Here is a 23,146-nt window from a genome sequence, read left to right as displayed (position 1 = left end):
GATGGTGCAAACATTTTTAATACATTATCTTTCTACATTTCCCCTGTGATGTTCTTTCACATAACTACGACTATAGTGTAAAAGTGTAAGAAATGGGCTACGTCAAATTATTCCAAAGGACATCCATGAGGGGGTCCCAGGTATATACTCTAGCTCAATGGTTCTCAAACTTTGTTCAATGATGTACCCCTTATGAATTATTTCTTTAAGCCAATTACCCCCTGACCAGCGCTAATCATTTTCGGTAGGAAAAAAAAGTGTATATAAACAGGAACAGTACAGCGCTGTCAGCGATAGATTTACTAAACAACAGCCTTGGAACTGAAAAAAACATTTAAATGCTGATGAGAAAAGGAGATAAAAACTGTAAAAAGACAAAAACTTGGAAAAAGATGGTAGAAAGAAGGAGAAGGAAGTAAGGCAAGAATAGAGCAAAATAGTATCAAAAACTACAAAAACAGTGACATAAGAAGAAAAAAGCGAGAAACTTGTAAAACGTAGGACAGTAGAAGAAAGGAAGGCAAGATTAGGTCCAAAGAAGGCGACACAAATGTCACATTTTTGGTAGGAAAAAAAAATTCTACATAAAGAGGAACAATGTTCTAGATAACCTTGCCTTGTAACTATTAAACATTTTGTTAAATATCTCATGTACCCCCTGCAGTCCTCCAAAGTACCCCTATAGGGGTACACGTACCCCCATTTGAGAAACACTGCTCTATCTTGTAAGGGGCCTTTGGCTGAAAAAAAATTGAGAACCTCGATCGTGGAAAACCTGTGTAGCATTTAACAATTTTACAATGAATGTAAATCAGATCAGATATGTGATATTTAAATTAGCGTATCACACCAGTCGCTTGTATTTTGGCTCGACTTACGTGTGAGCACGCGTATGGCGTTGTGTTTCTGAAGCATATATAGTTGAGTTTCGTCATGTTTGACACTTTGTCGAACAAATCACTCTTTTTAGTATGTGAAAAAAAAAAATTGATGTGATTTCGGGCAAACACACACACTATCCTTCTCTCTTTCTCTTCCCCTCTCTTTCTCCAACCCTTTCCGTGTCCCCGTGGGGCAAAACAGTGTGTCTCCAGGTGCCAATCTCCTAACCCTGCTGGCCAAATATAGCAGCGAAGACTGGGAGGGAGAAAGGAGAAAGAGCTTTCTTTTATTCATACAGGCTCTCTGTCCAAATGGAGTCTCCTAAAGAAGTTACATTAGGACAGCTGGTAGGGGACGCAACACACGCTACGGCCCAATGAATGTGCCACATTAACCTAGCAGTGTCTAGTCTGTGTGTGTCTGCATGAAGGCACCCACCACCAGGCTAGGTGGAGATGGGGACACATCGGGCAGGGCTTTAGACCCAGAGCTGCACTTTATGACATTACAAAGGGAGGTAAGATGGATAGGATCATTGTAGGTGCTCAGCAGGGGAATACAACATGGGCATTAAAGGGTTTGCAGCCATGTAGCGGTCAGCCCACTAATGCCATTTACTTTGTCTGCTTTCTCTCCTGAGTCACATTCTCAGGATCAACAAAATGATCCGCCCACGCACATGCCAGTAGCAGTAAGTCACACAGGTGTATTAATGAACGCATTAGATCCGAGCGGGAGGCTAATTTTCTGCTGACATAAATGGGATAGTGTGGCTATCTTAATCCAAGTTCTGAGTGAAATGGCTAGTGTGTGTGTGTGTGTGTGTGTGTGTGTGTGTGTGTGTGTGTGTGTGTGTGTGTGTGTGTGCCTGCATGAGTGCCTGCTTATGTGTGCAGGTGCTTGAGTATGTGTGTATCTTGATCTATTTAGTTTTCGTCCCGTCTTAATCTTGGTGGAAGGCTGTTAATTAACCCTGCTGTCAAGCCGGCAGACGTCTAAACCAGCAGCCGTCACTTCTCCTGGGTCTTGTTACCGCTGTAATTAGTGGCGAATAAGAAATTACAAATGCCTCCACTACACCCCCCCCCCTTAAGATTCGGACACCTTGCCGTTTCTCATTCTGATGCATGAGCGTACCAGGGGCTGTGTGTGTGTGTGTGTGTGTGTGTGTGATTGACGATATTCAGAGAAAGCCAATCTCTGTGCAGCATTTTTGCTTTCATACAGCCGCTAAATTCATAAGCTGCCTCTGAATTTTTCACACATACTAACAATATGCAAATTCTGTAACTGAAAGGTATGATTATACTGATCACAATACAGTACAGTAAATGGAAATACCCAGCATGTAGTCGGTGTACACTGCATGAACAAAAAAAGATGTGATTCTTTGTGCCTTGTTCTAGGAAATATGAGGGTCAAAAGTTGACACACCAGGTTGAAAATTATGATTACAAAAATTCATAAATGTACTAGTGGTGGGGGTGTACAGGCAAAGCACACACCTACCACTGCAGAGACCCAGGTTCATTCTCTGGTAGTGCTTCCTTCTGGTAATAGGTGACATGTTCCAATGAACATATGTGAACACACAGGCATATAATTCCTGGGTGGGAAGCCAGTGAGGGATCATGGCCTTGTCACTTAACTACAGTGACTGCTAGTGCACTAACAACAATGGGTCATACCACACATGGGACAAAAAGGAGTAAAAATAGGTATATAGGTAAGTTAGAAAGTCTTAAGCCCTTTACACAGTGGGGGGGGCCGTGATGAATAAACGACATGAAAATGCAACATAATCACCTGAGAATATTTTTTCCATCAAAACTACCAGCAGCGATGGAAATTTGCAGCAGTTGTCAATAAAAGTTTTGAGTATTTCGCGCCAGCTTAGCAACTATCTCAGTGGGACAGTTTGAGGTCCTTCTGGGGAAGCTGCTGAAGCCAGAGAGAAAGTGATGGGAAAAAAAAAGATCTTTTTTCTCTTGCTATGTAAGGTAACTTCTGCTTAATGTTCAGTTTTATTGCATACTGCATTCTACATGATGAATAGTGAATAGTGTTTTTTTTTTTACACATTGTTGGATTGATGGAGCGTTGAAGTTATTCATTTCAGTGGAAGACAAATGATAGGTAAGGCTGCGTTTATACCTAGCCTTGCAAGAAAAACCTCAGCCCCCTCATTCATTTGAATGGGACTATGCAAGTGCACATTGCTTGTAGATTACTTTGTGTAACGTGAAACACTGCATTTGCTGAGAGACTGTCACAGCGAAAGAAAGAAAAATCCCCGTCAGAGATGCACAATCCTGTCTCCTAGTATATAAAAACTGCTGCTGTGTTTTGGTGTCTGATTAGCACTCAAACTCTGAGATTTATAACTCACACTTAGCTTCCCGCATTGTATTTCATTGTGTCAATGGTGCCTGAAGCAACACACCCCCACCATTGCAGCCCATTCGTTAATCTTAATGCAGGGCTGTTTTCCGGCTAATAACAAACGCCCTTCTGGTTGTTTGAAGACAGATATATTCGATTTCTCAAACTTTGCATCAATAAACAGACCGGCAGAACAACTGAAAGTGAGAAGGCAGAAGCAACGTGTAAATAAAAGATTTCTTTATTACAAGTGCAGCTGTAATTATTAGTCAATTGCATGTTTAAAGCTGCTTACACACTGACCAGACGGCCGACCGTTGACAGAAAAGCCAGTCAAAATGATCAGTCTCCCCGTGTTGGTCCAAAAAGTGCCACAGAACAGACCAAAAAGACGAGACGAGACGTAATACGTCTCTATAACAGCAGGCGGCGCTAATCTGTATTGTTGGCCAAGAAATGCCCAGCTGATTGGACGAACGCGTCACATGGGGTTTTTTTTACTGGTTTTCTTCGCCCTCTATGATGGTCAATTCAATGCCTCTGGGTTTAAGACTGTTGGGCGGACAAAACAAGCACATTTAAAATAGGTTTTGCTATCTTCTGACATTTTGTAGGCAAAATAATTATTCCATGAATCAAGAAAAATAATCAGAAGATTCATCTATAATGAAAATGATAATTAGTGGAAACCTTACAAGAAAGAAATTATGTACAGTACAGGCCAAAAGTTTGGACACACCTCATTCAATGCGTTTTCTTTATTTTCATGACTATTTACATTGTAGATTCTCACTGAAGGCATCAAAACTATGAATGAACACATATGGAATTATGTACTTAACAAAAAAGTGTGAAATAACTGAAAACATGTCTTATATTTTAGATTCTTCAAAGTAGCCACCCTTGGCTTTTTTTGATAACTCTGCAAACCCTTGGTGTTCTCTCAATGAGCTTCATGAGGTAGTCACCTGAAATGGTTTTCACTTCACAGGTGTGCTTTGTCAGGGTTAATTAGTGGAATTTTCCCCCTTATTAATAAAAAAGCAAAGAGTGGCTACTTTGAAGAATCCAAAATATAAGACATGTTTTCAGTTATTTCACACTTTTTTGTTAAGTACATAATTCCACGTGTTCATTCATAGTTTTGATGACTTCAGGGAGAATCTACAATGTAAATAATAGTCATGAAAATAAAAAGGAAACGCATTTGAATGAGGTGTGTCCAAACTTTTGGCCTGTACTGTAGATTATAATTACTTTTAATATAATGATAGGATTGCATCATCATATAAACCTTAATTTGGCTTTAAAGTCAATGGATGGACTAGGACGGACTATTTATATAAGTATTCAGGAGGAGAGTTACTGATTTTGGAGGGATTTTTATTCTGGGATAAAGGCCAATTTCAACTTCCACATAATTGGCAGCTTAATCACTGGTGCTCATTTCCTCTATTCTGGGTCTGTGTCTTTGGCAACATCTATCCAGTAGAAACATGAGCAATAGACTTTTTTCACAGCAGACATGTTGACATGTTGTAGTAGGAAAAGCACAGGTCTATTCAAACCCATTAATGATGGCTGCATTCCACTTAGGAGAGACCCTGGTATTGGGCATGCTGACTCACTGAAATAGCTCACTGGGACACTTGATGGAATTGAGCCGTTATCAATTTCAGCTGTGCTTTTCCTACTATGACTAGTCAAAATGTCGGCTGTGAAAAAGGTCCATGTAGTCTTACGTTTCATGTAGCACTCCCAGGTCCTTATCTTGCACCCGTCGCACTGCAGCTCAAAGCCTGACGCAAGTTTCTTTGCTAGTTTAAGACCGAAGCAGTTGTCCATTTCCTGTCCAGCGCCCACGTTGTTTAAATAGCCAAGGCACCTGCGCCCATCTGTGCGCCCACGGGCATGCTGGTCTTACATGGAGGTGTGTTCAGGTGAATTCTTGGCGTATTGCTATCTTGAGGCAGCGGGAAGTGATCGCACCACTGACCAACAAAAACCTGGTCTAACAGCAATAACGCAGCATTTCATTGTTATTTTAACAGCGCATTAGTGAAATGCACCTAGGCTTATACACAGCGCGCTCACACTATGCTTGTTCCACACACAGGCACGCGCAGCAGCACACAAACATGCAAAAGATTAAAAATATATATAAATGATCTGCTCGTGCGTGAAGTGAAAGCGTGCGAGCAGATCAGTTTCTTCTCCTGAAAATCTCTCCTTCCTGCTTAGCAAATCCGTCATCATAATAGCGAGGTCCAAACGCACCTGGCTTTTTAAAGGGAATGGGAGAGGACACTGATTGGTTTATTGCATGTTAAGCCCAGAACACACCTATGAATTAATGAAGACACTAAGTACAACCCTTTTGAACCATGCGCCTGCACGCACCCTTTTTTCCACCGTCAAACTAGAAAAAGGATTTGGACACGCCCTAAACGCACCTGCTTCACGCCGTGCGCTTACATCGTTAAAATAGGGGCCCCAGAGTTTCAGGCATATGCGGGTGCTGTCCATGGTCCTGATTGTGAAAGTTTACAGCGCTCATGTAGCGAGTTGAAATATAAACCAGCGAATGATGCATTCCAATGCCCATCAATAATTGACGGGATGAAAACACATCAATAAGTCAGCATTTCTAAAATCAACTCAGCCTCTCTCCGTCAGAAGTTAGCTGAAAATATTCCCTGTGTTCCCCAAATACAAGAGTCCATTCCTAATCACAGACAATAAAATGAAAGGGGAAGAAGAAAAGAGCCTTTCGCTTGCAAGTCACCATTTTAATTAATCTCTTCGCAGTCTTGGCGGAATTAAATATTTCATTACAGAAATAAAATGATGAAGAGACATTCTTTAATTCACTTCAAACGGAATAGAGCTAGTAAGGAAGCTCAACTCCTAACTTGGCATCTGTCTTCATCCCGGCTCCTTCCACATGGGGAGATAAAATAAACACAAACTCCGGCGGTTTCGTGCTGCACCATCGCGCGCCTCGTCCAGTTTGATGGCTAAGTAATGAAATACACAACAGAAGCTGAAATACTTCCCTGCCGCTCATGCAATTCTCTCCGATTAAAAGCTTTTATTGATGAGCAGGGCATGTGGAGAGCCTAGGTGTTTGATGCTTACTTCATCAAAAACATTTCTTTTGAGCCCCGCTGAAGGACACGACATGCATACTTTACACACTTGAAAAGCTCTCACGCACAAAGCACACAGACATGGACCTTACAATGAGCAAAAACATCAAGGCTGGGAGTGAGGTACAGTGATCATATTTCTTTCCCTATTAAGGAGCGTAATGAGTTTCGTTTCTAGTCGAATGAGGTTGGAAAATATACTTTTTCAGTACGTATTTGTTTTCAGCGTAATTAGTCTATCTCAGTGAATGCATTCCAACCACTTTGATTTCATCGAGGGACAGGATGACAAGAACATTGGACATCAATGCTGTTTGCTTTCCTTGATCATTCGCAGTGCGGGGAAACTAAATTATCTTTATTTTTTGAAGGTGTGAGAGGATGCGACTGACAATTGAAGCATAATGAAGAAGAAAAAACATACATAGAGAGTTGTGAAGAATTTTCTGATGAGAGAAAGTATACTAAGTGAAGCAGAGGTATTTACCTGCTCTCTGTAAAACATACCATGCCATGGTTGTGGAGATATTTCAGTGTGGACCAAAGTGGTGGAAGAACCAACAGACTGACACAGATGGCATGGCAAAATGAAAGATTCTGATGTGAGAAATGGTTTGTTGGTTAGAAAGGAGAATGTTCTGCAGGAGGAAAAACTCTTAGAGACATACTCTGGCAATGTGAGCATGGGCTGGCAGACAAAAGAAACCGTGGGTGCTGGAAAGGGCAACTGGTGTACTCGTGTTAGCGGTAATGGCGCTGGGGAGATAAAGGTTGGAGGTGGCACATTGATTTCTGCTCCGGTGTACGAACAGTTAGCCACGGCAAATTAATGTGACGCTGCGCAATTTGCCCTGCCTGTCTCCCATTACACAGGACCGGAGCCCTGACAAGCCACAGCTAATATATAATGCATGTGAGGGAGTGAGATTGAAGGAGGGTGAAAAAAGGGGGAAAAAAAGGGAGGAGATGAGCGAGTGAAATGAATTATACGGGCAAAACTGGGAACGCAAAGGTACACAAAGCCTCACACAAATGAGAGGGAAGTGGAGAGAAGGAAAGTGGAATGGAAGGAGGAGAGGAGAAAGCAATAAAGCTGTGATGAAGAGATACAGGCTGGCCTTACAGGGGGATGGAGATGGAGAAAGAGGCCTGAGGGCAGGCAGACAGGTCGATCGACATTTACCTCAGACGCATGAACACCGTTAAACACCCAGAAAAAGGCGACATACTGTACAAATACACACAAACACACACACACACACACACACACACACACACACACACAGGGTCCTGATACTCAGGGAGTGTTTGCTTACACACTCCCACAGAATGATTAATGCTTCTTTGCTCCACACACTGACCCATGGGGCACAGCAGGCCAGTAGCTGAACACAATTTATTAAGTAGTGTGTGTGTGTGTGTGTGTGTGTGTGTGTGTGTGTGTGTGTGTGTGTGTGTGTGTGTGTGTGTGTGTGTGTGTGTGCCGTGGTTGGAAAGGGAACAGTTTGTATGCAGATCTTACATGCAGTGGCCTGGACATTCAAGGGGTTTCAATCTCCTGAGAAAGAGAGAGAGAGACAAGATTTGTGTTCAGGACAGATATAGCAGCGTTTCCATGGAGATATGTGTCATCATTCTGTCTGGATATACCAGCCCATATGGTTGGATATAAAAAAAGAAAAACAGCCGTCACCTGTCTCACCTAGAGCTGACAGCCAGAGGGAGACAGACGCATCACACTGTGTGTGAGAGAGAGAGAGAGAGAGAGAGAGAGAGAACCACATCACATTTATGGCATGTCTTGCTTCAGGCACTGAACCCCTAAAAAACTGCTTCACTGCTTGCCTGCAACATGGCTGACCCTCTGCTCCAACCGCCTGAGAAAATGCTTATAGGAATAGGGACTATGTGTATGTGTTATCAGGAAGGGACATAGAAAATAACTAATTTCACAAATAGGTTCATGTATTTCATTTTAAATTTGCTATTCTTCTAGTCAAGCATTCATTTTAAACCAAAAATGAAAAAAAAGAGAGCTGTTTTTTTGAAGTCTAAATAAAAAAACAAACGCGAAAACCAAAGTTAAATAATAGCCCAATTTTGTTTTGTTTTTCAAATTCATTTTTGTCATTATTCAGTTTTGAACTGAAGAATAAAGAAAGACGGAACACAAATCGCAAGTGTGTCAAAATAAGAGCCCGACGAGTTGGAATTTTTCAACTTGGGCGAGAAATTAATCTGATGCTGTCTCCTGCGTAGCATAGCCTTGATCGATCCAAAACTCCATTCAGAAAACAAGCATTTTAAAAGTTGTTTGCTTGTCACATGAAATGACACTTTCTACAAATCGGCATCGCAATGTAGTGATTTTGGCATCCATTTGATCCATTCATTGCAATTAAATCGCAGCAAAATCGTATCTGAAATAGCGCTGGAAGCGGCAGTCATCCAGACGCAGTTTCTTCGAGCTGTGTGTTCCTCCGGATGATGTGATGAGCCCAGACACAACGCTGTTTTCCAACGTATCTGGAACTTCCACAACCGGTACAAAGCAGCAATACTGGTTATTCTCGGCCATGGTTGATGACGGAAAGAAACATTGTTAGCTACACTGGCGTGTCTAGCACGAGTAACGCAAATAAACACAAATAATCCTTATATGTTCCAGCGGGCAAACTTGTGCGAGTGACGCGAGGCGAAACGTCGCAAACACTGCATAAGAGTCTAAAGCTAAGCTAGCGTTTCTAGTGCAGTGAGCTAAACGCTAACATCAGCAAGATAACATGCTCACAGTGACAAGGCTAACATGCTGACGCTTAGCAGAGACTCTGTAATGTTCACCATGGTCAATATCTTGGTTAGCATGCTAACATTTGCTGGTGGAAAATAGAAAATACTGGATGGGCAATGCAAAAGTAATGAGTTTTATCAACAAAAGAAGTCTAAATAGCAGAAGGGGAAATTAGGCAACAACGAGTCATAACTTTTAAGAAAAAACTAAACTGAAAAATGAAGTAGTAGTATCCCTAGCATGTACACAAAAAATGGCGCAATGCTTCGCCTTTGACAGATGCGAAATGACACAGTTCTGCAACACTACAAATGTGAGTGATGATGCAAAATGATAACAATTCGTAGGCTCACAATAGAGTATTGACTGTGAATGAGGAAGTGACACACGCTGTAACTGGTGTCTGTTTATTTTTATGGTTAAATCCTCTCATCCATAGCAAGTAATCTGTTTGACATCTCTACTTTGTGTGGAATGCAGACCTGGAAAGGGGATTGCACCAGATGATGATGCAACTGGCAATCATTTTGTGAGGCTAAACACAATTTTCAGCTCCCATAAATGACACTTGATGTTGAACCTACTTTCTAAAACTTTAACAGAAGCTCCAACAATGTACTTTTCTAAAAGGGAAAGAATGAAAAAATGGGCTTGTCATCCAGACAGCGTCCGCTGGATGGTGTTTTAAGCTAACCAAACAGACAAGCTTGACTGCTTGTATCTGTTGTTGATTTAGCAAACGCTTTCATCAAGTAAGGATTACAAAAAGGGGAATCCAGTAATGAGGCAGAAGCCACTGGAGCTGGAATGTCTTCGCAGGCCTCTACAGCACCTGACACGCAGACCAAAAATGTAGCCAGAAAAATGCGAAGAGAAAAGAAAAGATGAACAAGGCAGAGGACAGTTTTTGAAAGGAGATATTCTGAAAGCAGTGAAGGGAGGCATTGTCAAATCATTTCATCACCCTTGAACACATACAAAGTTCCATACCGGGTCTCGCAGCGGCAGGAAATAAGTGACAATACAGAGCAGGAGATGGAATCTGTGTCAGTGGGGCCTGCCAGAGGCCCTCGCTGAAGATGTAAGAAGTGAGGTTTTTCAAGCTTTCGGCGAGGATTGTTGCACAAGACAAAGAAAAACTACAATTGCCAGGTCACATGACAAGTCCTCCTGTCATTATGTACTTGACAACAAATCCTGAATTATCCAGAGAGATACGCTCTAGCCCCTGGTGAAAGCAACACGATAACACAAAAGTCACAAAAAGGTCTTGGAAGGAATCTCCTAGGTTCCTAAGCTTCCTAGGATTCCCAACAGGGGTCGGTCTTTTCACAGAACACATTTTGACATGTCACAGTAAAAAAAAAAGCACATGTGTAAATATTAAAGTTAAATGTAGCTGCTCCAGTTTCAGAGTCCTGGTATTGTGCATGCTGGCTGGCTCACTGTCATGGCTAACTGAGGCACTTGAATAGAACATGGTCATCGTTAGTCGGAGCACCTGGACTTTTTCTACTATGATATCTGAAAGTGTCTGCTGTTAAAAAAAAAAAAAAAAAAACATATTGTAAAATGCATGTGCTTACATTTAAGACGAAGCTCATTGTTCATTTGTGGTACCCTTCTTCTTGAGATGTTCATCCCCACTCTGCCCGTGTCTGTCTCCAACTTAAGCGGCTGCCGGTTTGACCACAGACATGCAAGTAGCGGTGAGCTTGATTGCAAATTAATTTCTGTGAGAGAAACATTGCAAGCTGCTACAGTTTGCATGCTCCGCCACATCGGAGATTTCAAACCACACTTGACTACAGGAGCCATTTAGCTCAAACTTGCGGCATACACCTGGTAGTTGAATCAGAAATGAGATCGGATGACTTTCTCACAGAAGCGTACCAGAGTTTGTTTGTAACAGGAGGTGGTCTCGGTCCGGTTGTTTTGGTGGGCACCCGAGTATGATTGCTGTGTTCACACCTGCCCAAACGAACCGCACCCAGGGGGTAAACACTTCAGGGTTCGATTCATCCCGAACTAAACAAGGTGTGAAAATGCCCTAAAAGTAATGCAACCTCATCTTTGCAACAACCTAAGCCTTATTACCCAACACTTGTGATTATTGCTTTGGCTTGGCTTAAACACTGAAAAGTGTCCTGAATGGAATTTTTGTTCCCAACAAACCTGTGATCTTAGATCCTCATTCCAATAGTAGGGTGGTGAAGACATGTACTACTCTAAAAGTGAAAGGCAGCTACTATGACGTCTATCTAGTGTAGTATCTTTATTTGTTTATCTTATCTTATCCAGCTTATAAAGAACAAACGAGACCAACTACCATACCAATACAAACATTTTAATCAAAGAAGTGTATTTTCCGAGAAACCACAGAAAATCCACGATAATTAATTACTAAACACTGGGTGACTGACAGTCTGTAAGAGCATAGAGTGGAAAGACTTTAACCATGGCTGTATAGCACCATATAAACATAGAGTCTTATAACATATATAAATAATAAATGACTTAACTAAATCATTTCAAGGATTACAACCTAATTGGATCCCGGCCTTTTCTCAGTTTGTTTTTGTTTTTTTCCTCAACTGAATAATGTAATTGAAATATTGCTACATTTTAAAGCTGACAAAAGGGCATTCAGTTTGTTCACTATTGTGTTGTCTTAAGTGTACACAATTTGCTGAGTGCAATGCAATACACTGAGTGAATAATTCGCTTAATACTGATCACAGTGTGAACATAACAATGTGCCATTAACATCAGTCAAATGTGACCACAGCCCTCGTGATGTCCATGTTTGTGCTGCGCATCTGCCCGCATGTCCTCGGCGAAAGAAAAACATCACCATCAACGATTACCACAAAATGGTCCACTGTCAAGAGGCAGCGGTAGAGAAGGCCATTAGCATTCCTCTGCTGTGGTCCACACAACCAACTTGCGAGACCATGCACACGTGCACAGTCTAATACATTAGACTAATACATAATTCATTGTAATATAGCAAATGATGTACAGTTCTAGGGGTGCCTCTGACAATGTGTAATAATGTACCCTCGGTCACTGAAAAATCTGCACATAAACAAATGATCAGGATTGTCATGAATAGAATGCAAAATGCTGCAGGCGCCCTGACATCTGTAAGATGGCAGATGCAAGAGATGATCTGGCGCGGGGGTAATTGCATTGATGTCATAAGAGAAATATTGCTGCAAATGTCTGTGTAGCTAGTGATGGGGGTGGTGGTGAGGTTTAAAATTTGAACCCAATTACACCATGTTTCATTCATGTTGAGGAAGTGACAAGATCGTACAGTAGCTTGAGGATTTCTATTAACCCGCATTTTTTTTTCCCTCAATCAATACAAATATAGTTGGATAATTGTCTGACATCAGAGGCCTGTACTACGAAGCAAGATCAACATGGCCTGGATTTCTTTCAGTAATCCGGCTTCACTAACCCTAACAACTGCGGTCCCGGATAACCGGTGTCACGAAGGTGGTTATCAACTAGTTCAATCAACCCAGGTTTGTTCAGTCTAGAGTCGGGCGCGTTCACATAAAAGAGGCGGTGTTTGCGCACCACGACCAATCGCAAACATCTACCAGAGCCGCATGTTATATATAAGAAGAGCAAATTATAATTTTACATAAATATGAAGGACACAGACTCGGTTTTCCAGGGAAAACGCAATACAGTTGCTGCTTCCTAAAACAGAAAGGAAAGCTGGCAAAAAAATAAATAAATAGCCAACGCTATAGATTCTGTCACTTCCCCATCAGTCAGGACCAAGATCTGGCCATAATTACACTTGGGCTTTCCATAAACTGTCATTGCTTTAGCCTATAATTTCAGTTGCAACCCTGGCAGTGGGAAGCGATCGTGAGAGCAAATAAAAAATATAAAAACATAATTCAAACCGATGTGCGCATTGGCGACACACGGCTCAAGAAGCCGATATGTAATTCCCTCCCATTAAAATACATAGGCTATATTTCATAAAAATACCCGGGTTAACGGGTTGTTGGTCTCTAAATGTTTTAACTTTTATGAGCGCACCCCTCTCTCCCCATCTCTCTCTCTCTGCACCGAGCTCCGCCTGATCTTCTATAAGAACGGTGACGCCGTTATCAATCGACCTATTGATTGGTCAGTAGGCGGTGCTTTTACACCGGTTGATCTCTGATCTCCAACTTAACCTGCTCCCGACCCGCTTCCTAATAGCCCTTCTACTGGCTTCATTTCTTTGGGAATTCAGCTGTACACAAGTTGTAGCAGCCTCAAGATTTGTGTTTGGCCAGTAAGTGACGTTCCGTGCTCCAACTCCTGCCACAATAGTTCCTGGGCCATCCAGAAGTACTATTCCCAGAGCAGGGACCTTTTTGAGGGCCAGGAAGTATGGCCATTGCACTAGTTTCTGTGACTGAAACGCAGGTTGGCTTTTTAAGTTCCTAAAGTGGTTAAGTGAGCCCCTTGAAAAGTTCCTGTAGTAGAAATGGGCTAAAAGCAACCAATACATAGTCCTCCTGGGGTATCTCAAGATGTTCTCGGAACATACATGATAAGTAATCCCTCAAACATGTTGTGGGTCTGCACTGGGTCTTCTTTGGGAACCCAGATGGCCATGCCTGAAATAACTCAACAGGAAGGCATACCATTAAGCAGATGCCCAAACCACTTCCACCATTCAGTGAAAAGGAGCCTTGGGTCTACATCAAACTCCTGCCCCGATGCTGTGACTGAAGGTTAGATCTGCTACTTGTATCTGTGATCTAATTCCTTTGGTCACTATCCAGAGTTCATTACCATAGGTCAGCATTTGAACACAACATGCACTTATTCGCGTTCAGCTCAACACTCTCTTTACCAGAACTTATCTTGCCCTCACTCGTGAGCAAGGTCCTGAAATATCTGAACATCTTTGTTTGGGGAAGAAGCTCCCAACCCAAGGGAAGTAATTTTCCAGTACTGTATCATGTTTTGAACATTCTAGTAGAAACCCAAAATACAAGTATGAACCTAAAACTGAGCATAATATGGGACCTTTAGTTTGAATTTCTTCAAACTGAAAACTAAAAATTATTTAAATCATTAATAATACATAATGGATCATCTTCAATGTGTGCATCATCATTATTGCTACAGCTCATCGGCGGTAAAATTTGCCGTCCTGACATCGGGACACAGGCGTTATCAGCGGGTAACCCCTGTATGAGTAGTTGTGTAATAAACCGTGTAATAAACAGGATGGTCTCGCTTTGCCAGACCTTCCTCCACAGCACTGCGGAGATGGGAGAGAAATGTATTCAGGTTTATTGACATTTCTTTAAACCAATGACAATTGTCTTGGGCGGTGCTAAGCGCCCGACGGAACCACGTAGCCGCTGCAAAATAGCCTCGGGACAGGACATGTTTTGGTGGAACGTTCAAAAGTTGTTTTAGTCGTGCAACATGAAACTCAGATTGGACAGATAGTCTAGCTAGCTGTCTGGATTTACCCTGCAGAGATCTGAGGAGACAGTTAACCATAGTCCTCAGAAATCCACCGGAGGTTAGAATTCCAACACAAAGAAAGTGGAAGGTGACCAACATGGCATCATGACTTTGCGTAAATATACACGCCACTTTCATAAAGCAAAATGGCGTGTTATTGTACGCATTTTCAGCTATCCACGTGTAGGCCTACGCTGTATACAGCTGATGTAAACATACCAACCACATGGCCTCGCCACGTTGCGTGTTATCGCGAGAACGCAACGTACTATTAAAAAAAAAAAGTTGGGTTTAGGAAAGAACACAGGGAAAGGCTTTAGTAACAAAACAGTGACAAAAACACGGAAAATAACAACGAAAACACGCTTAGGAAAACAATAAATGGTTGGGTTTAGAAAAGAAACATTGGGTAAGGCTTATTAAAAAAAAATTTAAAAAAAAAAACAGCTGAAAAATCACCACACGCAAACCCCAGTCTCCCAGGTGAAAGTCCTGTGTTTTACCCATCCGCCACCCCAACCTACCAGTGGCTGATTTGCGTTGATATACACACAAAAATGCGATTATGCGTCTTGATAACACGCAAAAACGGAATACAAATTGGCGTTTCATACAGAAAGGCAGAATTTCCGACGGCAACGGAGCAATCCCATATAAAGTATGAACCTAAAACTGAGCATTATATGGGACCTTTAAGTTTGAATTTCTTCAAACTGACAACAAAAAGTATTATTTAAATCATGAATGCACAATGGAAAATCTTCAATGTGTGCATCATCGTTTTTGCTACAGATTGTCTTGTAAGATTTGTGAGCTTTGATCGTAGTAATACATCCTGCACGCTGTGATCTCAGCCTAAATTGTAATGCTTTTGCACTCTCAGAGATAATCCTAACATTTGGAGACACGCTGTGTTAGTTTGGAGAGATTTGTCCTGTGAGTTTGATCCCTTCCTGCACTACTGTCCTTCTCTTTGAATTTGGATTACTCCCAATTGTTATGCCCTAATGATGACTTGTGTCCTCAATGCCTCACTTTTTAGACTAATTCCCACAGAGTGAATCTCTCCTCAACTTATAGTGTGAGGGAGAGGATAACAAATGAGTGTTATTAGAGGAGAGAGAGAGCAGTATAGCTGTGGCTTTGGAGGACAGATTAGCAGTAATGCCAGGTCATTTCAGCATGCGGCTACAAGACTCTTGCAAGACCTCAGAGGGAAAATGAAAGCGCAGCATAATTACCTGAGTCAGATTGCTAAGAACTTCCAGCCTTGCAGACCACAATTAGTTTGAGCTCAGAGCAGAGCTCAGTGTTCTATCTCGCTAATGACTATAATCAATCACTTATCATATACAGAATCAAAGAGTGGGGATGGTTTGATTCTGTAGTTATTTAGTTTAAAAAGCTTTAGCCACCAGAAACATTACCATATTGGCAGGGAGCTGATACAGGGAAAACAGTGAGCAAAAAAAAAAAAAAAAAAAAAAAAAATGCATTCCCAGTTCCTTTTCAGCAAATACATTCTTCTTCTTTTTAAAACTTTCAGTTGCCATACAGTACAAATGGGATATGCTCTATATGTAAAACATGCTGGTTGCACTCTGGTCCTGCTTGAGCATTATTTAGGGGATTGATTCTTTTTTTATTCTTTTCTTACTCATGCATATCTTACCAAGGACAAGTAGGAATCCAATTTCCTTGTAATTCTTTCCAGGACTTGCATATACATCCCTGCACCCACACGGATAATGCATTCAAACTTTAATGTGAATAAAAGCAAACAACAAATAGATGTATTCGAAATAGCCTAATGGATTTGTATACTGTTTGAGTCCATATGTCCATGTGATGACATGTGAATACTTTCTAACATACTCAGAAGACTACATTGTGACAGTGCTTATGCTCGAACGTCTGGAGTATGTAGGGCCCATATCTGTTTAGGTATTTGGAGTTAACTTAACTTTCCTTCTCCCCTCCCTTGCATGACACTGTCCACACCCATTCACACATGCTAAGATTAAGACGTCAACAACAGTGTTTCAACCCTGTGTCCTAGAATTTGCAACACCGTGCAAAGTCAAACAATATGCAAAACATTCACTAACAATATTTTCATTTGTTTTCCCGACAATGTATGCCAAGGCTTGATTAACATTGAGAATGTTTACATGCACACCAATATTCCACTGTTATTCCGAATATGTCAATATTCAGAATTTACAGGTCATGTAAACAGCATATTCTGGTTGGATATTCCAAATAAGGCCTTTTTCCGAATTTAGCATTTTCCGATTAAGACGTGTGAGATATTCCGGTATTATTCGGGTTTTAGAGGCATTGTTTGGACATGTATACAGCACATTTGGAATATGCGTCTCCATCGGGGGTTTTACAGCAGTTTACGGCCTCTTGCCTGTTTACAGCTTATGGTCAGCTCTGTGCGTTGCTATGGTTGGAGAAACACAGCTACTTTTAAACATCAAAGGATATCAACAGGTTTGTGGATATGCGCAAACATCGCTACCCCGACCTTTTCAAGAAGCTGATTGAAGGAATGAAAGAGGGACGCTGTGTTTGCACGGTCCGACAAGTCCACCACCGCTGGAGAACTTTGAAATAAATCCTATTTGGCAGAGCTACATGTAAACGGGAATATTAGTGGAATATTCACTTTCATTACCCTTGTAAACAGCTTAGTCGGAATATCGTCTTTTTCGGAATAAGGGCTTAAAGGGCATGTAAACGTGGTCAGTGTTATCTGTTAAAGCACTCAAAGCACTTAGTTAATGTTAGGGAAAGATTATGGTCTTCGTTAAATACTGCAAAGGTTCACTTAATGCACAAGACTGAATTTACTTATTTATTTTAAACCAAAACCACAATCTTCTACATACATTTAACCCCAAGCAGGATTCTGGATATGAACCCTGGTTTTTGGTGTCAAAACCCTGTGCTTTGTACACCCATCATCCCCCCCCTTGTCCGTGTGACTCGAGCACGGTTTAAAACTTCGCTGCACTTCCATCACTCAATACCATAAAAGTCTTTGAAACAGGGAAAATGGTAAGCCATCATTTGCAAGTTCACTTCCGTGACATGCAAACCTTATTTAAATAACATTATGTTGGCAGGTTCTCTAGCTGTGGAAAGTTAGTATCATTTTAAAATGCTAATACTCATAATAATCATATTGACTCAAATACATTAAATAATAAAACAGCCTCTCAGCTGTTGAAGTATATTATCATCCTATTGTATCTGACCATTCTATATAACTTGTATTTTCTATATAACTTTACCCTACTTTCGGAGGACACCTCTCTGGAAACATCTGGAAAGTGTTATCAGAGGGGCCCCCGCGATAGAGATGTCTTTGTTGAATAGAAGGCCAGTTGGCTTGTAGCCATTGGTCAATTATTGATCCCACCCTAAGTTATGAAGTATAGATATACCATGTGTTAACAGCAGAGGACCACTCAGAGAATCGGGGTGTGGTCCTCTCCGGGCTCTTCAGAGCTTGTAAATTGATGCTGAATTCTTTGATGTAAATAAACCTTTATAATCAAGGACAGCGTCAGCAAATTCCTTACCACACAACATTACAGCATCGCTACTAAATACACCACACTGTTAATACACAGTAAAAATAACACTGATCTCCATATCATATCACAGTAAACCTGTGTGATGGACCTTTCTACAAACCACACTTTTTGGCAAATAAAATGACAAAAGCAGTGTTATCCCACTCTTAAAAAGGCAACATAAGATGCTTATGTGTTAGTTAAGCCAATGAATGTGGCTTGGTTTAAACCAGGTGTGTTCATGCAGTGTAGTCCATACTGTACACTGCACATCCACGCTTGCAAGGAGGGAAACTGTGATCCCCCTGGGCATCTGTTGAAGGAAATTTTGAGCGTCAAAAACACTTAATTTCCTGCATTCTGATGAATTTACATTCACCAATATATGGTGAAAACGTCTATATTTATGTGACGAAAAACCCAAAATTCAGGAGGCAGGTGCCAATATTAAAATAGAAAAATATAATGGAATATAATGCACTAAGGGGGCTTTCACATCAGGGACTTGGTCAGTTAACCATAGTCCTCATAAACCGACAGGAGTTTAAAATTACAACACAAAGAAAGCGGAAAGTAACGGACATCCCGTGGAATTTCCTGCGGCACCAGAAAAATCCCAGAAGTGGAACGTCGTGGATATAAACTATAAGCAGGATAATGTACAGAGTGAGCCGGTCACTGTTGCAAATAGAACCCCTTCAGGCTGATTCAAGTCCTTCATCCCTCTGTCGGGGTTCTAATTCGCAATAATAACCGGCTCGCTCTACATTTTCCCTTATGTATAGGCTTCTGAGTTCTCCCCATTGTCTGTTATATTATATATATTGTCTGTATAGGTCCATGCAGCTGATATTAGACGACAGGATGTCACACAGTGCTTTGCAAATGTTTGCATATTAAGGTCAAGCTAAAGGACTCACAAGAGTCACCTTTGTTTATTCCAAACCGGTCAGGAAAAACACAGTAAGAGCTGATAAGATCTGACTCATTGTGATCGTTCCTTATTTGGCATTTTGTTGTATTTGTAAGTATATTTTATACATTACTAAATATTTCTTGTTGTATAGGCTACTATACTCAGTACTATATTATAAGTGATAATTTATGTCTATGTTATATTTCTGTACTAAATTATATACTATATTATTATTTTTCACCTTATAATATATCTTATACCCCATGGTGGTAATATGTATACTGCATTGTTAGATTATGTACTATATTATATTTGTATTTTATTTCTATATTGATACAGGCGAAGTATCAAATGACTAACAATCTTTATGGTGTATGCTTACATACATCAAGTATGTTTACATACACTATACTTTGCTATATTGTCTTGAATTACTCTTGTATACTTTCTATTTCTACTTCTATTCTTATTTTATATAGTTTTATATACCTATTATTCTGTTTTTAAATGTCTCTATCTGTACTATTGCTTGGGTTCTATAAAGGCTTTGATTATCTTATCTTGCTTGCAATTCTTTAAATTACTTTGATTGCAGATTTGTAAAAAAAACAAAAAAAAAACAGTGATGGATAAGACCGGATTGGTGATCGTGTTGCTTCTAGGTTGGTACATAATTATTAACATATCTATCATGGATGAGCATAACATAAGATATGTCACTAAATTAGGGGGTGAATACATTTTACAGGCTGCTGTAAACTGCCACTGGACTCTCTTTTTCTTTCAGCACTATCACCACTTTCACTGGGTTTCTCCAGAAAATACCAATACATAAATCTACTGAAAACCTGGAAGGAAGCTCAGAGTTACTGTAGAGAGAATTTTGCTGACCTGGTGACCATGGAGACTGTAGATGACTGGGCAAGTGTGAGAAAAATATTCTTACAAAGCACTTACACATGGACATGGATAGGACTGTATCTTGACTTACAAGGCTGGAAGTGGTCTGACCAGAGTAAAGTTTCGTTCAGAATGTGGATGTCTGGCGAGCCCAATGGTGGTGCAAATGAACCTTGCGCTGCTGGTTCTGTGAATGGGTGGAATGATGTTCCCTGTGGTAACAAACTTCCATTCATCTGTTCAGGTTAGCATTCAAATGTTATCCTGATAATTAACCGAATTCTAATTTGAAATGTCGTCAAACACAAATGATTAACCTTTATGACTGAAGAGCTTTGTTTTTATGTTTCATACAAAAGTTTATTGTATCTGTTTCTGTAGATGTTACATTGCTACATCTACAAGAAGTTGCTCTTTATAATGCCCTGAAAGCACTTGACTTTTGTCTCATTCTGCAGTTCCCATCACCAGGCTGTTGAAGGTTGAACTGAAGTCTGATGGATCTGTAGACCTGAATGACCCCTCAGTGCAGGAAACTCTTCTGAACCAAGTCAGTGTTATTCCTCCTCTGGGTGATCTGAGAGTTAACAGGAGTCTACAGGAGTCATGCTAGCAGCCATATGAGGCTGTACGGAGGCACAGCAATGCTTTAAGCTACAGTGGTACTCATAAATTTATGAACACATGATAAAGTTGACCAAAAAGAGGAATAAAAATTGATCTTAATACCTTAATTTAAAAAAGTGTGATTAGTGCTTGGAATTGGAGAATAAGTTAGTTTTCTTAACAGATCCTCAGATCATTACAGGTAAACTTTTAAATATATCACTACAATTAATTATATAGATATACAGTGAACAAACACACAACTAATGACATCCCTATCAGCCTCAGCTGTACTTTGTGTCAAATTAGCTAATGTTAGCATGCTGACATACTAAACAAAGGTAGTGAACAGGGTATATAATATACCAATCATCAGCATGTTAGCATGCTGACATTAGCAATTACAGTGGTACTCATAAGTTTATGAACCCATGCTAAAGTTGATTAAAAAGAGGAATAAAAAAATCATCTTTTGGAAATTGATCTTAATACCTTAATTTAACGTAAGAAAACTTTTTTTGCACACCTCTTTTGTTGGGCAGGTGCGTAGGATATGATCAAGAGTAGCAGATCAAATTTTTTTTTAGAAAAAATCCCGCACACTGACCATTACGCAAGCAATAATTTATTAGAAAAATACAACGTTTCAGTCTCAGACCTTCGAAGTAATAAATTATTGCTTGCGTAATGGTCAGTGTGCGGGATTTTCTCTAAAAAAAATACCTTAATTTAAAAAATGAGGAAAAATCCAACCTTTAATGACACCAATTTTCTTTGTGAATGAATAATGTATCGTTAATAAATAAATGTTCTTCCTTAAAATACAAGGGGCATAAGTAAGTACTTATGTTAAATTCCCATAGAGGCAGGCAGATCTTTTTTTTTAAAGGCCAGTTATTTCATAGATCCAGGATACTATGCATCCTGATAAAGTCCCCTTGGCCTTTGGAATTAAAATAGCCCCACATCATCACATACCCTTCACCATACCTAGAGATTGGCATGGTTTTATTTCAGTTAGCCTAATAGCTGGTTTGGTTTGCATTGAGAGATGATTTTATGGAAAGTACCCCATGCCAATCTCTAGGTATGGTTTTGTGTTTGTTCACTGTATATCTATATATTAATTTAAAAGTTTACCTGTAATGATCTGAGGATCTGTTTAGAAAACAAACTTACTCTCCAATTCCAAGCACTAATCACACTTTTCCAACAAAAAGTATTTACTAGATACTAAATAATAAGTATGTTATCTTGGTTGCAGCTTGTTTTATTCAATATTGTTTCAGGATCAAATATTTGCCTTTAAGCTTTCAATTGAACAGTAGTTAGACAGGAGAGTGTGAACTAAATTAAACTGCAAAGACCAATTCCAATCCAATCCATTTGTATTTTTTAAAGGCATTGCAGTTGATAATCTCCTTGTTTTATGCATTTAAGCACAGCTTATTGAGTTTTGTATTTCACACAATCTTCTAACTTTTCTTTCATCTTTAATTGCTCTTGCCTACACTACCTATAATGCAACTCACCACTGACAGTTCAAGTGACATCACTTGAGGCAGTTCATCAAACAGCTCTCTCTGGAGCTTCAAAAGGCTTTATACAACTTTTTCCCAAGTGCATCATGTGGAGTTCCCCTTTAAGAAATGGTTCTAATTTGAATCTGGTTCCAGATTCAGGGCTGTAGCCAAAATAAACACAGAGGTCATGAATGGTCTATTCGATTTTAGAACTAGGAAACTCGCTCAATTAGGTTTCCCCATTTCAGTGGCGTATTTTTTTTTATTGGTTCCAAGCAATATGTGGCCTGCATTTGCATGATTAGGTGTGTAAGAACCTTGAACCCTTGAAGTTCACGTACAGTATCACGTATCTTGGCTTGATTCAGGGTCAACCAAAAAAAATCTTATGTCCAGAGATGTCTTACGTCTTATATCCAATGTTAAAGAAAACTGGTGTCAATGACAAATTGTATTCCGTCTTGTAGATGAAAAAACATATGAGGGACCATGGGATCGATCAGCTGTTCAGACTGAGATGGAGGAAGCAAGCCAATGGGAAAGTCTTCAATTTAAAGACAGGCTGAACCATGCAAACAACACAGTCTCTGCTTTAACTATGGCAACTTTTTTTAATTTAACAAGTAGATATACAGAGATTTGTGTGTGTGTGTGTGTGTGTTTAAGTTGAGCTCTAATTACTGTTTGACCTGCTGTTGTCATATTGGTACTTCTTACAAAACGGTTCTGTTGTGCCAACCCTATTAATTCTGTTTTATAAAGTAAATTGTCAAGTTCTATTTTATCACAACATTTAACACTGTTTAATCTGCATATGAATAATCAGCAAAGAATACTAAGTAGTGTGTTTTGCGTTGTCTTACTCTTAATGCATGCATGGGAGAAGGTGATGGTCCATTTTTGCAAAGACC

Source organism: Perca flavescens, chromosome 14 (genome assembly GCF_004354835.1).
Source record: "Perca flavescens isolate YP-PL-M2 chromosome 14, PFLA_1.0, whole genome shotgun sequence".
Taxonomy (NCBI): Eukaryota; Metazoa; Chordata; class Actinopteri; order Perciformes; family Percidae; genus Perca; species Perca flavescens.
This window is presented reverse-complemented; position numbering follows the sequence as displayed.